This window comes from Acipenser ruthenus, chromosome 2, assembly GCF_902713425.1.
Source record: "Acipenser ruthenus chromosome 2, fAciRut3.2 maternal haplotype, whole genome shotgun sequence".
Classification (NCBI taxonomy): domain Eukaryota; kingdom Metazoa; phylum Chordata; class Actinopteri; order Acipenseriformes; family Acipenseridae; genus Acipenser; species Acipenser ruthenus.
Window position 1 is genome coordinate 99,160,466 of NC_081190.1, and position 16,486 is coordinate 99,176,951.

General features: G+C 40.7%; 12 non-coding genes across 12 annotated transcripts; all 12 read left to right on the forward strand.

Annotated features, from left to right (window-relative positions):
- The first annotated feature begins 450 nt into the window (after positions 1–450).
- On the forward strand, positions 451–569 carry LOC131706269 (5S ribosomal RNA). The gene has a single exon (XR_009310609.1). It is a non-coding gene; the product is annotated as a 5S ribosomal RNA (ribosomal RNA).
- An 891-nt stretch (positions 570–1,460) lies between these two features.
- LOC131707140 (U1 spliceosomal RNA) lies at positions 1,461–1,624 on the forward strand. Its single transcript, XR_009311005.1, has one exon. It is a non-coding gene; the product is annotated as a U1 spliceosomal RNA (small nuclear RNA).
- A 1,735-nt stretch (positions 1,625–3,359) lies between these two features.
- Positions 3,360–3,478, forward strand: LOC131706280 (5S ribosomal RNA). The gene has a single exon (XR_009310610.1). It is a non-coding gene; the product is annotated as a 5S ribosomal RNA (ribosomal RNA).
- Positions 3,479–4,369: 891 nt separating this feature from the next.
- Positions 4,370–4,533, forward strand: LOC131707144 (U1 spliceosomal RNA). Its single transcript, XR_009311010.1, has one exon. It is a non-coding gene; the product is annotated as a U1 spliceosomal RNA (small nuclear RNA).
- A 1,742-nt stretch (positions 4,534–6,275) lies between these two features.
- LOC131706290 (5S ribosomal RNA) lies at positions 6,276–6,394 on the forward strand. The gene has a single exon (XR_009310611.1). It is a non-coding gene; the product is annotated as a 5S ribosomal RNA (ribosomal RNA).
- An 892-nt stretch (positions 6,395–7,286) lies between these two features.
- Positions 7,287–7,450, forward strand: LOC131707686 (U1 spliceosomal RNA). Its single transcript, XR_009311219.1, has one exon. It is a non-coding gene; the product is annotated as a U1 spliceosomal RNA (small nuclear RNA).
- Positions 7,451–9,183: 1,733 nt separating this feature from the next.
- Positions 9,184–9,302, forward strand: LOC131706300 (5S ribosomal RNA). The gene has a single exon (XR_009310612.1). It is a non-coding gene; the product is annotated as a 5S ribosomal RNA (ribosomal RNA).
- An 892-nt stretch (positions 9,303–10,194) lies between these two features.
- LOC131707146 (U1 spliceosomal RNA) lies at positions 10,195–10,358 on the forward strand. Its single transcript, XR_009311012.1, has one exon. It is a non-coding gene; the product is annotated as a U1 spliceosomal RNA (small nuclear RNA).
- Positions 10,359–12,089: 1,731 nt separating this feature from the next.
- Positions 12,090–12,208, forward strand: LOC131706309 (5S ribosomal RNA). The gene has a single exon (XR_009310613.1). It is a non-coding gene; the product is annotated as a 5S ribosomal RNA (ribosomal RNA).
- Positions 12,209–13,100: 892 nt separating this feature from the next.
- Positions 13,101–13,264, forward strand: LOC131707150 (U1 spliceosomal RNA). The gene has a single exon (XR_009311013.1). It is a non-coding gene; the product is annotated as a U1 spliceosomal RNA (small nuclear RNA).
- A 1,746-nt stretch (positions 13,265–15,010) lies between these two features.
- LOC131706316 (5S ribosomal RNA) lies at positions 15,011–15,129 on the forward strand. Its single transcript, XR_009310614.1, has one exon. It is a non-coding gene; the product is annotated as a 5S ribosomal RNA (ribosomal RNA).
- An 892-nt stretch (positions 15,130–16,021) lies between these two features.
- LOC131707521 (U1 spliceosomal RNA) lies at positions 16,022–16,185 on the forward strand. The gene has a single exon (XR_009311204.1). It is a non-coding gene; the product is annotated as a U1 spliceosomal RNA (small nuclear RNA).
- The last annotated feature ends 301 nt before the right edge of the window (positions 16,186–16,486 follow it).

The window sequence follows — 16,486 nt, forward strand, 5'->3', positions numbered from 1 at the left end:
CAGTACTGCTCAGCCTAAAGAACCACACGAGTTGTTTGAAAGGGGGATTTATTTTGTAGAATAAACATCAAATTGGTTTCAGGGCATACAGTCCTCCAACGGCAACACAGCTCAGTACAGCTGAGATCCATTACAACACTGCTGCAGATTCAAACTAAAAGAGGGTAATATACAAAATGGATGCCTTTGAGAACTTAACACTTTCAATGCCAACGTGTGGCTACTACTTTGTGAACATACAATTTCGCAAGAATCTAATGGCACTTTTAATGCTGCTATATATACACACACAGACACACGGACACACGGGCCCGCACACGTTTAGCCCAGAGCTGCTTAAATGTTAACGTTTGTGACAAATTAGAGATCTGGAAATCCCTCCCCCAACCTGTCATTGCATGAATGATATTAACTTAATACTATGAAAGAGATAAACCAAGACTGTCGTTCGCTTACGGCCATACCACCTTGAGAACGCCCGATCTCGTCTGATCTCGGAAGCTAAGCAAGGTCGGGCCTGGTTAGTACTTGGATGGGAGACCGCCTGGGAATACCAGGTGCTGTAAGCTTTTCTTTCTGCAGCTTGACAGGGGGCGCTATTTCCCTTGTTATTTATGTTACTAACCTGGAAGCTGTAAGTCTAAACATCGTTTTCTTTTTTTGGTTTTTTTATTGTCCCATTCCACACACGAACAAGTATTGTATCAGCCTTTACTGGTTTTGAAAACTGAGTTAGGACAGAAAGGGTTATCGTATTATATTCTAAGCCGAAACTACCAGTAGCGGTCCGATACAAACAAATGTGAACAGGGTTAAGACAAAAGTACTGACGAGTTTTGCTAGTTATGGTTAGTTTAATTAATTAAAAAAAGAAATAACAGTTGATGAAGTACTTTTTATTATAGTAACAGAACGAGACATGTTTTAAAGCCACAAACTGCGTGTTTAGATTATTGTGCCAAACAAGAGAACAAAACGAGCATATCAACCAAGAACGGATTTAGTGACCCGTTCATTCGTTCGAGTTTATTTATATTATGTGTGACCTTAACAAATGTTTGACCAATGTTTTGCTTGCTTTCTTTTTGAAAGTCGTACATTTGTTACATTTTTTTATTTCGTTTACGCAGACGTGTATACAGACCCGTCGCTTCTTTTGCGGAACATCTCACATGCTGCTGCACGAATGACGTCGTCCTGTGTAAATCCTGGCATCTTGTCCTCCAATGATAAAGGCGCATGCAAATATATACCGAGAGGCATTACGGGAATGCAATTTATAAATACTTATACTGAAAACTGAAGGAACCCATTACACCCAACAGACTGGAAAGTGCGATATGATAACAATGAAAATGTTATATTAGGAAAAGAGTGTTTCTTTAAATTGCAGATGTAGGCACCGTTTCTTTGAAAAATGTCTCTTGTGGACGGGTGACGACTCGCAATGTGTACAACTCATACTTACCTGGCAGGGGAGATACCATGATCATGAAGGTGGTTCACCCAGGGCGAGGCTCGGCCATTGCACTCCGGCTGTGCTGACCCCTGCGAATTCCCCAAATGCGGGAATCTCGACTGCATAATTTCTGGTAGTGGGGGACTGCGTTCGCGCTCTCCCCTGAAACTATGGTCAAAGACAGAAACAAACACGAATCCGTCGGAGGAAGGAACTCACTCACTAGTTATTCAACAACTCTCCGGCAGGCGGCTTCGTCACACAGGGAGTCAGGTTTTCTTTAAAAGGAGCTCAATGTTTTTAGCTTTCTGACTGTCAAATAAATAGCTACGTGGTTCCTGCACATCTATTTCCATGTTTCGTTATTTTTTATTGACAAGACTAAAAGTAAAGACTCAGCAGTGTCTGTATCAAAGTTTTTATTTTTATTTTAAATAATTGGAAATCATTTTCGAGCTTATCAGTTTTATTTATTTAGTTGATGTTTTTTATTCAGATAAACTGTGCATCACAACTGCTGCTGCTGCTGCTGCTGCTGCTGCTGCTGCTGCTGCAGAGTCACTTACAATAGGACCTGGGTTTTACATCTCATTTGAAGGAAGGAGCACAAGGAGGTTAAGGGACTTGCTCAGGGACAGGGTCACACACAATGAGCCAGTGGCTGAGCTGGGATTGAACCAGGAACCTCCCGGTAACAAGAGCTTTTCTTTAACCACCTGACCACTAAGCCCCTTAAAACATATCTTGGCAGACAAACACTTTAATTAGACAACATAAAACCACATACAAGCAGATTTACAAGCAGGGCTGCAATCGCGTTCGCGCTCTCCCCTGATGTTATAGTCAAAGTTAAAAACACAGGTATTGAAAGCAATTAGCGATTATCTATATATCTCCAGCAGGTGGCTCTGTCAGACTGGGAATGAGATTTTGTTTTTTCTTTCGGAGCGTATAATGTTCTAGAAAGTACCAAAGTGTTTTATGTACATGTATTGTGAAGTGTTTCATCTTGAGAAGACAAAGTAACGAGTCAGCGGCACGTGTATCAAAGTTACAAAGTTGCTAATATTAAAGAAGACGAGGTTCAGCGGTACAGTTGTTTTTTTTTAAAACATAGTGTTTCAGCTCTGTACAGACGTTCTATGTCGTTATCCGTTATTGATTCAGCTTTATTTAGATGATTGCCTTTACCTTGTTTTAATTTCCCGTTCCTCTGAGATACGAATCTACCAGCTTTACATCTTTTTTTTTTTTTTAACGTATTCTCATTTTGTTGATCATTAATGCACATTTCTGTACTGTGGGTGTTGTCGAGCGATTGAAAACGAGACATTTTGTGTTTGAATTGAAAGTGATGGTCTCGAGGAGTCGAACAAGTCACAATAAGCCTTCATCCATGTATCATGTAACCACATGTATGCTGTCTCTAACTGGAGGAGAGGGACCCTTGCAGTACTGCTCAGCCTAAAGAACCACACGAGTTGTTTGAAAGGGGGATTTATTTTGTAGAATAAACATCAAATTGGTTTCAGGGCATACAGTCCTCCAACGGCAACACAGCTCAGTACAGCTGAGATCCATTACAACACTGCTGCAGATTCAAACTAAAAGAGGGTAATATACAAAATGGATGCCTTTGAGAACTTAACACTTTCAATGCCAACGTGTGGCTACTACTTTGTGAACATACAATTTCGCAAGAATCTAATGGCACTTTTAATGCTGCTATATATACACACACAGACACACGGACACACGGGCCCGCACACGTTTAGCCCAGAGCTGCTTAAATGTTAACGTTTGTGACAAATTAGAGATCTGGAAATCCCTCCCCCAACCTGTCATTGCATGAATGATATTAACTTAATACTATGAAAGAGATAAACCAAGACTGTCGTTCGCTTACGGCCATACCACCTTGAGAACGCCCGATCTCGTCTGATCTCGGAAGCTAAGCAAGGTCGGGCCTGGTTAGTACTTGGATGGGAGACCGCCTGGGAATACCAGGTGCTGTAAGCTTTTCTTTCTGCAGCTTGACAGGGGGCGCTATTTCCCTTGTTATTTATGTTACTAACCTGGAAGCTGTAAGTCTAAACATCGTTTTCTTTTTTTGGTTTTTTTATTGTCCCATTCCACACACGAACAAGTATTGTATCAGCCTTTACTGGTTTTGAAAACTGAGTTAGGACAGAAAGGGTTATCGTATTATATTCTAAGCCGAAACTACCAGTAGCGGTCCGATACAAACAAATGTGAACAGGGTTAAGACAAAAGTACTGACGAGTTTTGCTAGTTATGGTTAGTTTAATTAATTAAAAAAAGAAATAACAGTTGATGAAGTACTTTTTATTATAGTAACAGAACGAGACATGTTTTAAAGCCACAAACTGCGTGTTTAGATTATTGTGCCAAACAAGAGAACAAAACGAGCATATCAACCAAGAACGGATTTAGTGACCCGTTCATTCGTTCGAGTTTATTTATATTATGTGTGACCTTAACAAATGTTTGACCAATGTTTTGCTTGCTTTCTTTTTGAAAGTCGTACATTTGTTACATTTTTTTATTTCGTTTACGCAGACGTGTATACAGACCCGTCGCTTCTTTTGCGGAACATCTCACATGCTGCTGCACGAATGACGTCGTCCTGTGTAAATCCTGGCATCTTGTCCTCCAATGATAAAGGCGCATGCAAATATATACCGAGAGGCATTACGGGAATGCAATTTATAAATACTTATACTGAAAACTGAAGGAACCCATTACACCCAACAGACTGGAAAGTGCGATATGATAACAATGAAAATGTTATATTAGGAAAAGAGTGTTTCTTTAAATTGCAGATGTAGGCACCGTTTCTTTGAAAAATGTCTCTTGTGGACGGGTGACGACTCGCAATGTGTACAACTCATACTTACCTGGCAGGGGAGATACCATGATCATGAAGGTGGTTCACCCAGGGCGAGGCTCGGCCATTGCACTCCGGCTGTGCTGACCCCTGCGAATTCCCCAAATGCGGGAATCTCGACTGCATAATTTCTGGTAGTGGGGGACTGCGTTCGCGCTCTCCCCTGAAACTATGGTCAAAGACAGAAACAAACACGAATCCGTCGGAGGAAGGAACTCACTCACTCACTCACTCACTAGTTATTCAACAACTCTCCGGCAGGCGGCTTCGTCACACAGGGAGTCAGGTTTTCTTTAAAAGGAGCTCAATGTTTTTAGCTTTCTGACTGTCAAATAAATAGCTACGTGGTTCCTGCACATCTATTTCCATGTTTCGTTATTTTTTATTGACAAGACTAAAAGTAAAGACTCAGCAGTGTCTGTATCAAAGTTTTTATTTTTATTTTAAATAATTGGAAATCATTTTCGAGCTTATCAGTTTTATTTATTTAGTTGATGTTTTTTATTCAGATAAACTGTGCATCACAACTGCTGCTGCTGCTGCTGCTGCTGCTGCTGCTGCTGCAGAGTCACTTACAATAGGACCTGGGTTTTACATCTCATTTGAAGGAAGGAGCACAAGGAGGTTAAGGGACTTGCTCAGGGACAGGGTCACACACAATGAGCCAGTGGCTGAGCTGGGATTGAACCAGGAACCTCCCGGTAACAAGAGCTTTTCTTTAACCACCTGACCACTAAGCCCCTTAAAACATATCTTGGCAGACAAACACTTTAATTAGACAACATAAAACCACATACAAGCAGATTTACAAGCAGGGCTGCAATCGCGTTCGCGCTCTCCCCTGATGTTATAGTCAAAGTTAAAAACACAGGTATTGAAAGCAATTAGCGATTATCTATATATCTCCAGCAGGTGGCTCTGTCAGACTGGGAATGAGATTTTGTTTTTTCTTTCGGAGCGTATAATGTTCTAGAAAGTACCAAAGTGTTTTATGTACATGTATTGTGAAGTGTTTCATCTTGAGAAGACAAAGTAACGAGTCAGCGGCACGTGTATCAAAGTTACAAAGTTGCTAATATTAAAGAAGACGAGGTTCAGCGGTACAGTTGTTTTTTTTAAAACATAGTGTTTCAGCTCTGTACAGACGTTCTATGTCGTTATCCGTTATTGATTCAGCTTTATTTAGATGATTGCCTTTACCTTGTTTTAATTTCCCGTTCCTCTGAGATACGAATCTACCAGCTTTACATCTTTTTTTTTTTTTAACGTATTCTCATTTTGTTGATCATTAATGCACATTTCTGTACTGTGGGTGTTGTCGAGCGATTGAAAACGAGACATTTTGTGTTTGAATTGAAAGAGATGGTCTCGAGGAGTCGAACAAGTCACAATAAGCCTTCATCCATGTATCATGTAACCACATGTATGCTGTCTCTAACTGGAGGAGAGGGACCCTTGCAGTACTGCTCAGCCTAAAGAACCACACGAGTTGTTTGAAAGGGGGATTTATTTTGTAGAATAAACATCAAATTGGTTTCAGGGCATACAGTCCTCCAACGGCAACACAGCTCAGTACAGCTGAGATCCATTACAACACTGCTGCAGATTCAAACTAAAAGAGGGTAATATACAAAATGGATGCCTTTGAGAACTTAACACTTTCAATGCCAACGTGTGGCTACTACTTTGTGAACATACAATTTCGCAAGAATCTAATGGCACTTTTAATGCTGCTATATATACACACACAGACACACGGACACACGGGCCCGCACACGTGGAGCCCAGAGCTGCTTAAATGTTAACGTTTGTGACAAATTAGAGATCTGGAAATCCCTCCCCCAACCTGTCATTGCATGAATGATATTAACTTAATACTATGAAAGAGATAAACCAAGACTGTCGTTCGCTTACGGCCATACCACCTTGAGAACGCCCGATCTCGTCTGATCTCGGAAGCTAAGCAAGGTCGGGCCTGGTTAGTACTTGGATGGGAGACCGCCTGGGAATACCAGGTGCTGTAAGCTTTTCTTTCTGCAGCTTGACAGGGGGCGCTATTTCCCTTGTTATTTATGTTACTAACCTGGAAGCTGTAAGTCTAAACATCGTTTTCTTTTTTTGGTTTTTTTATTGTCCCATTCCACACACGAACAAGTATTGTATCAGCCTTTACTGGTTTTGAAAACTGAGTTAGGACAGAAAGGGTTATCGTATTATATTCTAAGCCGAAACTACCAGTAGCGGTCCGATACAAACAAATGTGAACAGGGTTAAGACAAAAGTACTGACGAGTTTTGCTAGTTATGGTTAGTTTAATTAATTAAAAAAAGAAATAACAGTTGATGAAGTACTTTTTATTATAGTAACAGAACGAGACATGTTTTAAAGCCACAAACTGCGTGTTTAGATTATTGTGCCAAACAAGAGAACAAAACGAGCATATCAACCAAGAACGGATTTAGTGACCCGTTCATTCGTTCGAGTTTATTTATATTATGTGTGACCTTAACAAATGTTTGACCAATGTTTTGCTTGCTTTCTTTTTGAAAGTCGTACATTTGTTACATTTTTTTTATTTCGTTTACGCAGACGTGTATACAGACCCGTCGCTTCTTTTGCGGAACATCTCACATGCTGCTGCACGAATGACGTCGTCCTGTGTAAATCCTGGCATCTTGTCCTCCAATGATAAAGGCGCATGCAAATATATACCGAGAGGCATTACGGGAATGCAATTTATAAATACTTATACTGAAAACTGAAGGAACCCATTACACCCAACAGACTGGAAAGTGCGATATGATAACAATGAAAATGTTATATTAGGAAAAGAGTGTTTCTTTAAATTGCAGATGTAGGCACCGTTTCTTTGAAAAATGTCTCTTGTGGACGGGTGACGACTCGCAATGTGTACAACTCATACTTACCTGGCAGGGGAGATACCATGATCATGAAGGTGGTTCACCCAGGGCGAGGCTCGGCTATTGCACTCCGGCTGTGCTGACCCCTGCGAATTCCCCAAATGCGGGAATCTCGACTGCATAATTTCTGGTAGTGGGGGACTGCGTTCGCGCTCTCCCCTGAAACTATGGTCAAAGACAGAAACAAACACGAACCCGTCGGAGGAAGGAACTCACTCACTCACTCACTCACTAGTTATTCAACAACTCTCCGGCAGGCGGCTTCGTCACACAGGGAGTCAGGTTTTCTTTAAAAGGAGCTCAATGTTTTTAGCTTTCTGACTGTCAAATAAATAGCTACGTGGTTCCTGCACATCTATTTCCATGTTTCGTTATTTTTTATTGACAAGACTAAAAGTAAAGACTCAGCAGTGTCTGTATCAAAGTTTTTATTTTTATTTTAAATAATTGGAAATCATTTTCGAGCTTATCAGTTTTATTTATTTAGTTGATGTTTTTTATTCAGATAAACTGTGCATCACAACTGCTGCTGCTGCTGCTGCTGCTGCAGAGTCACTTACAATAGGACCTGGGTTTTACATCTCATTTGAAGGAAGGAGCACAAGGAGGTTAAGGGACTTGCTCAGGGACAGGGTCACACACAATGAGCCAGTGGCTGAGCTGGGATTGAACCAGGAACCTCCCGGTAACAAGAGCTTTTCTTTAACCACCTGACCACTAAGCCCCTTAAAACATATCTTGGCAGACAAACACTTTAATTAGACAACATAAAACCACATACAAGCAGATTTACAAGCAGGGCTGCAATCGCGTTCGCGCTCTCCCCTGATGTTATAGTCAAAGTTAAAAACACAGGTATTGAAAGCAATTAGCGATTATCTATATATCTCCAGCAGGTGGCTCTGTCAGACTGGGAATGAGATTTTGTTTTTTCTTTCGGAGCGTATAATGTTCTAGAAAGTACCAAAGTGTTTTATGTACATGTATTGTGAAGTGTTTCATCTTGAGAAGACAAAGTAACGAGTCAGCGGCACGTGTATCAAAGTTACAAAGTTGCTAATATTAAAGAAGACGAGGTTCAGCGGTACAGTTGTTTTTTTTAAAACATAGTGTTTCAGCTCTGTACAGACGTTCTATGTCGTTATCCGTTATTGATTCAGCTTTATTTAGATGATTGCCTTTACCTTGTTTTAATTTCCCGTTCCTCTGAGATACGAATCTACCAGCTTTACATCTTTTTTTTTTTTTTTTAACGTATTCTCATTTTGTTGATCATTAATGCACATTTCTGTACTGTGGGTGTTGTCGAGCGATTGAAAACGAGACATTTTGTGTTTGAATTGAAAGAGATGGTCTCGAGGAGTCGAACAAGTCACAATAAGCCTTCATCCATGTATCATGTAACCACATGTATGCTGTCTCTAACTGGAGGAGAGGGACCCTTGCAGTACTGCTCAGCCTAAAGAACCACACGAGTTGTTTGAAAGGGGGATTTATTTTGTAGAATAAACATCAAATTGGTTTCAGGGCATACAGTCCTCCAACGGCAACACAGCTCAGTACAGCTGAGATCCATTACAACACTGCTGCAGATTCAAACTAAAAGAGGGTAATATACAAAATGGATGCCTTTGAGAACTTAACACTTTCAATGCCAACGTGTGGCTACTACTTTGTGAACATACAATTTCGCAAGAATCTAATGGCACTTTTAATGCTGCTATATATACACACACAGACACACGGACACACGGGCCCGCACACGTGGAGCCCAGAGCTGCTTAAATGTTAACGTTTGTGACAAATTAGAGATCTGGAAATCCCTCCCCCAACCTGTCATTGCATGAATGATATTAACTTAATACTATGAAAGAGATAAACCAAGACTGTCGTTCGCTTACGGCCATACCACCTTGAGAACGCCCGATCTCGTCTGATCTCGGAAGCTAAGCAAGGTCGGGCCTGGTTAGTACTTGGATGGGAGACCGCCTGGGAATACCAGGTGCTGTAAGCTTTTCTTTCTGCAGCTTGACAGGGGGCGCTATTTCCCTTGTTATTTATGTTACTAACCTGGAAGCTGTAAGTCTAAACATCGTTTTCTTTTTTTGGTTTTTTTATTGTCCCATTCCACACACGAACAAGTATTGTATCAGCCTTTACTGGTTTTGAAAACTGAGTTAGGACAGAAAGGGTTATCGTATTATATTCTAAGCCGAAACTACCAGTAGCGGTCCGATACAAACAAATGTGAACAGGGTTAAGACAAAAGTACTGACGAGTTTTGCTAGTTATGGTTAGTTTAATTAATTAAAAAAAGAAATAACAGTTGATGAAGTACTTTTTATTATAGTAACAGAACGAGACATGTTTTAAAGCCACAAACTGCGTGTTTAGATTATTGTGCCAAACAAGAGAACAAAACGAGCATATCAACCAAGAACGGATTTAGTGACCCGTTCATTCGTTCGAGTTTATTTATATTATGTGTGACCTTAACAAATGTTTGACCAATGTTTTGCTTGCTTTCTTTTTGAAAGTCGTACATTTGTTACATTTTTTTTATTTCGTTTACGCAGACGTGTATACAGACCCGTCGCTTCTTTTGCGGAACATCTCACATGCTGCTGCACGAATGACGTCGTCCTGTGTAAATCCTGGCATCTTGTCCTCCAATGATAAAGGCGCATGCAAATATATACCGAGAGGCATTACGGGAATGCAATTTATAAATACTTATACTGAAAACTGAAGGAACCCATTACACCCAACAGACTGGAAAGTGCGATATGATAACAATGAAAATGTTATATTAGGAAAAGAGTGTTTCTTTAAATTGCAGATGTTGGCACCGTTTCTTTGAAAAATGTCTCTTGTGGACGGGTGACGACTCGCAATGTGTACAACTCATACTTACCTGGCAGGGGAGATACCATGATCATGAAGGTGGTTCACCCAGGGCGAGGCTCGGCCATTGCACTCCGGCTGTGCTGACCCCTGCGAATTCCCCAAATGCGGGAATCTCGACTGCATAATTTCTGGTAGTGGGGGACTGCGTTCGCGCTCTCCCCTGAAACTATGGTCAAAGACAGAAACAAACACGAACCCGTCGGAGGAAGGAACTCACTCACTCACTCACTCACTCACTAGTTATTCAACAACTCTCCGGCAGGCGGCTTCGTCACACAGGGAGTCAGGTTTTCTTTAAAAGGAGCTCAATGTTTTTAGCTTTCTGACTGTCAAATAAATAGCTACGTGGTTCCTGCACATCTATTTCCATGTTTCGTTATTTTTTATTGACAAGACTAAAAGTAAAGACTCAGCAGTGTCTGTATCAAAGTTTTTATTTTTATTTTAAATAATTGGAAATCATTTTCGAGCTTATCAGTTTTATTTATTTAGTTGATGTTTTTTATTCAGATAAACTGTGCATCACAACTGCTGCTGCTGCTGCTGCAGAGTCACTTACAATAGGACCTGGGTTTTACATCTCATTTGAAGGAAGGAGCACAAGGAGGTTAAGGGACTTGCTCAGGGACAGGGTCACACACAATGAGCCAGTGGCTGAGCTGGGATTGAACCAGGAACCTCCCGGTAACAAGAGCTTTTCTTTAACCACCTGACCACTAAGCCCCTTAAAACATATCTTGGCAGACAAACACTTTAATTAGACAACATAAAACCACATACAAGCAGATTTACAAGCAGGGCTGCAATCGCGTTCGCGCTCTCCCCTGATGTTATAGTCAAAGTTAAAAACACAGGTATTGAAAGCAATTAGCGATTATCTATATATCTCCAGCAGGTGGCTCTGTCAGACTGGGAATGAGATTTTGTTTTTTCTTTCGGAGCGTATAATGTTCTAGAAAGTACCAAAGTGTTTTATGTACATGTATTGTGAAGTGTTTCATCTTGAGAAGACAAAGTAACGAGTCAGCGGCACGTGTATCAAAGTTACAAAGTTGCTAATATTAAAGAAGACGAGGTTCAGCGGTACAGTTGTTTTTTTTAAAACATAGTGTTTCAGCTCTGTACAGACGTTCTATGTCGTTATCCGTTATTGATTCAGCTTTATTTAGATGATTGCCTTTACCTTGTTTTAATTTCCCGTTCCTCTGAGATACGAATCTACCAGCTTTACATCTTTTTTTTTTTTTTTTAACGTATTCTCATTTTGTTGATCATTAATGCACATTTCTGTACTGTGGGTGTTGTCGAGCGATTGAAAACGAGACATTTTGTGTTTGAATTGAAAGAGATGGTCTCGAGGAGTCGAACAAGTCACAATAAGCCTTCATCCATGTATCATGTAACCACATGTATGCTGTCTCTAACTGGAGGAGAGGGACCCTTGCAGTACTGCTCAGCCTAAAGAACCACACGAGTTGTTTGAAAGGGGGATTTATTTTGTAGAATAAACATCAAATTGGTTTCAGGGCATACAGTCCTCCAACGGCAACACAGCTCAGTACAGCTGAGATCCATTACAACACTGCTGCAGATTCAAACTAAAAGAGGGTAATATACAAAATGGATGCCTTTGAGAACTTAACACTTTCAATGCCAACGTGTGGCTACTACTTTGTGAACATACAATTTCGCAAGAATCTAATGGCACTTTTAATGCTGCTATATATACACACACAGACACACGGACACACGGGCCCGCACACGTGGAGCCCAGAGCTGCTTAAATGTTAACGTTTGTGACAAATTAGAGATCTGGAAATCCCTCCCCCAACCTGTCATTGCATGAATGATATTAACTTAATACTATGAAAGAGATAAACCAAGACTGTCGTTCGCTTACGGCCATACCACCTTGAGAACGCCCGATCTCGTCTGATCTCGGAAGCTAAGCAAGGTCGGGCCTGGTTAGTACTTGGATGGGAGACCGCCTGGGAATACCAGGTGCTGTAAGCTTTTCTTTCTGCAGCTTGACAGGGGGCGCTATTTCCCTTGTTATTTATGTTACTAACCTGGAAGCTGTAAGTCTAAACATCGTTTTCTTTTTTTGGTTTTTTTATTGTCCCATTCCACACACGAACAAGTATTGTATCAGCCTTTACTGGTTTTGAAAACTGAGTTAGGACAGAAAGGGTTATCGTATTATATTCTAAGCCGAAACTACCAGTAGCGGTCCGATACAAACAAATGTGAACAGGGTTAAGACAAAAGTACTGACGAGTTTTGCTAGTTATGGTTAGTTTAATTAATTAAAAAAAGAAATAACAGTTGATGAAGTACTTTTTATTATAGTAACAGAACGAGACATGTTTTAAAGCCACAAACTGCGTGTTTAGATTATTGTGCCAAACAAGAGAACAAAACGAGCATATCAACCAAGAACGGATTTAGTGACCCGTTCATTCGTTCGAGTTTATTTATATTATGTGTGACCTTAACAAATGTTTGACCAATGTTTTGCTTGCTTTCTTTTTGAAAGTCGTACATTTGTTACATTTTTTTTATTTCGTTTACGCAGACGTGTATACAGACCCGTCGCTTCTTTTGCGGAACATCTCACATGCTGCTGCACGAATGACGTCGTCCTGTGTAAATCCTGGCATCTTGTCCTCCAATGATAAAGGCGCATGCAAATATATACCGAGAGGCATTACGGGAATGCAATTTATAAATACTTATACTGAAAACTGAAGGAACCCATTACACCCAACAGACTGGAAAGTGCGATATGATAACAATGAAAATGTTATATTAGGAAAAGAGTGTTTCTTTAAATTGCAGATGTAGGCACCGTTTCTTTGAAAAATGTCTCTTGTGGACGGGTGACGACTCGCAATGTGTACAACTCATACTTACCTGGCAGGGGAGATACCATGATCATGAAGGTGGTTCACCCAGGGCGAGGCTCGGCCATTGCACTCCGGCTGTGCTGACCCCTGCGAATTCCCCAAATGCGGGAATCTCGACTGCATAATTTCTGGTAGTGGGGGACTGCGTTCGCGCTCTCCCCTGAAACTATGGTCAAAGACAGAAACAAACACGAACCCGTCGGAGGAAGGAATTCACTCACTCACTCACTCACTAGTTATTCAACAACTCTCCGGCAGGCGGCTTCGTCACACAGGGAGTCAGGTTTTCTTTAAAAGGAGCTCAATGTTTTTAGCTTTCTGACTGTCAAATAAATAGCTACGTGGTTCCTGCACATCTATTTCCATGTTTCGTTATTTTTTATTGACAAGACTAAAAGTAAAGACTCAGCAGTGTCTGTATCAAAGTTTTTATTTTTATTTTAAATAATTGGAAATCATTTTCGAGCTTATCAGTTTTATTTATTTAGTTGATGTTTTTTATTCAGATAAACTGTGCATCACAACTGCTGCTGCTGCTGCTGCTGCTGCTGCTGCTGCTGCAGAGTCACTTACAATAGGACCTGGGTTTTACATCTCATTTGAAGGAAGGAGCACAAGGAGGTTAAGGGACTTGCTCAGGGACAGGGTCACACACAATGAGCCAGTGGCTGAGCTGGGATTGAACCAGGAACCTCCCGGTAACAAGAGCTTTTCTTTAACCACCTGACCACTAAGCCCCTTAAAACATATCTTGGCAGACAAACACTTTAATTAGACAACATAAAACCACATACAAGCAGATTTACAAGCAGGGCTGCAATCGCGTTCGCGCTCTCCCCTGATGTTATAGTCAAAGTTAAAAACACAGGTATTGAAAGCAATTAGCGATTATCTATATATCTCCAGCAGGTGGCTCTGTCAGACTGGGAATGAGATTTTGTTTTTTCTTTCGGAGCGTATAATGTTCTAGAAAGTACCAAAGTGTTTTATGTACATGTATTGTGAAGTGTTTCATCTTGAGAAGACAAAGTAACGAGTCAGCGGCACGTGTATCAAAGTTACAAAGTTGCTAATATTAAAGAAGACGAGGTTCAGCGGTACAGTTGTTTTTTTTTAAAACATAGTGTTTCAGCTCTGTACAGACGTTCTATGTCGTTATCCGTTATTGATTCAGCTTTATTTAGATGATTGCCTTTACCTTGTTTTAATTTCCCGTTCCTCTGAGATACGAATCTACCAGCTTTACATCTTTTTTTTTTTTTTTTAACGTATTCTCATTTTGTTGATCATTAATGCACATTTCTGTACTGTGGGTGTTGTCGAGCGATTGAAAACGAGACATTTTGTGTTTGAATTGAAAGTGATGGTCTCGAGGAGTCGAACAAGTCACAATAAGCCTTCATCCATGTATCATGTAACCACATGTATGCTGTCTCTAACTGGAGGAGAGGGACCCTTGCAGTACTGCTCAGCCTACAGAACCACACGAGTTGTTTGAAAGGGGGATTTATTTTGTAGAATAAACATCAAATTGGTTTCAGGGCATACAGTCCTCCAACGGCAACACAGCTCAGTACAGCTGAGATCCATTACAACACTGCTGCAGATTCAAACTAAAAGAGGGTAATATACAAAATGGATGCCTTTGAGAACTTAACACTTTCAATGCCAACGTGTGGCTACTACTTTGTGAACATACAATTTCGCAAGAATCTAATGGCACTTTTAATGCTGCTATATATACACACACAGACACACGGACACACAGGCCCGCACACGTGGAGCCCAGAGCTGCTTAAATGTTAACGTTTGTGACAAATTAGAGATCTGGAAATCCCTCCCCCAACCTGTCATTGCATGAATGATATTAACTTAATACTATGAAAGAGATAAACCAAGACTGTCGTTCGCTTACGGCCATACCACCTTGAGAACGCCCGATCTCGTCTGATCTCGGAAGCTAAGCAAGGTCGGGCCTGGTTAGTACTTGGATGGGAGACCGCCTGGGAATACCAGGTGCTGTAAGCTTTTCTTTCTGCAGCTTGACAGGGGGCGCTATTTCCCTTGTTATTTATGTTACTAACCTGGAAGCTGTAAGTCTAAACATCGTTTTCTTTTTTTGGTTTTTTTATTGTCCCATTCCACACACGAACAAGTATTGTATCAGCCTTTACTGGTTTTGAAAACTGAGTTAGGACAGAAAGGGTTATCGTATTATATTCTAAGCCGAAACTACCAGTAGCGGTCCGATACAAACAAATGTGAACAGGGTTAAGACAAAAGTACTGACGAGTTTTGCTAGTTATGGTTAGTTTAATTAATTAAAAAAAGAAATAACAGTTGATGAAGTACTTTTTATTATAGTAACAGAACGAGACATGTTTTAAAGCCACAAACTGCGTGTTTAGATTATTGTGCCAAACAAGAGAACAAAACGAGCATATCAACCAAGAACGGATTTAGTGACCCGTTCATTCGTTCGAGTTTATTTATATTATGTGTGACCTTAACAAATGTTTGACCAATGTTTTGCTTGCTTTCTTTTTGAAAGTCGTACATTTGTTACATTTTTTTTATTTCGTTTACGCAGACGTGTATACAGACCCGTCGCTTCTTTTGCGGAACATCTCACATGCTGCTGCACGAATGACGTCGTCCTGTGTAAATCCTGGCATCTTGTCCTCCAATGATAAAGGCGCATGCAAATATATACCGAGAGGCATTACGGGAATGCAATTTATAAATACTTATACTGAAAACTGAAGGAACCCATTACACCCAACAGACTGGAAAGTGCGATATGATAACAATGAAAATGTTATATTAGGAAAAGAGTGTTTCTTTAAATTGCAGATGTAGGCACCGTTTCTTTGAAAAATGTCTCTTGTGGACGGGTGACGACTCGCAATGTGTATAACTCATACTTACCTGGCAGGGGAGATACCATGATCATGAAGGTGGTTCACCCAGGGCGAGGCTCGGCCATTGCACTCCGGCTGTGCTGACCCCTGCGAATTCCCCAAATGCGGGAATCTCGACTGCATAATTTCTGGTAGTGGGGGACTGCGTCCGCGCTCTCCCCTGAAACTATGGTCAAAGACAGAAACAAACACGAACCCGTCGGAGGAAGGAACTCACTCACTCACTCACTCACTAGTTATTCAACAACTCTCCGGCAGGCGGCTTCGTCACACAGGGAGTCAGGTTTTCTTTAAAAGGAGCTCAATGTTTTTAGCTTTCTGACTGTCAAATAAATAGCTACGTGGTTCCTGCACATCTATTTCCATGTTTCGTTATTTTTTATTGACAAGACTAAAAGTAAAGACTCAGCAGTGTCTGTATCAAAGTTTTTATTTTTATTTTAAATAATTGGAAATCATTTTCG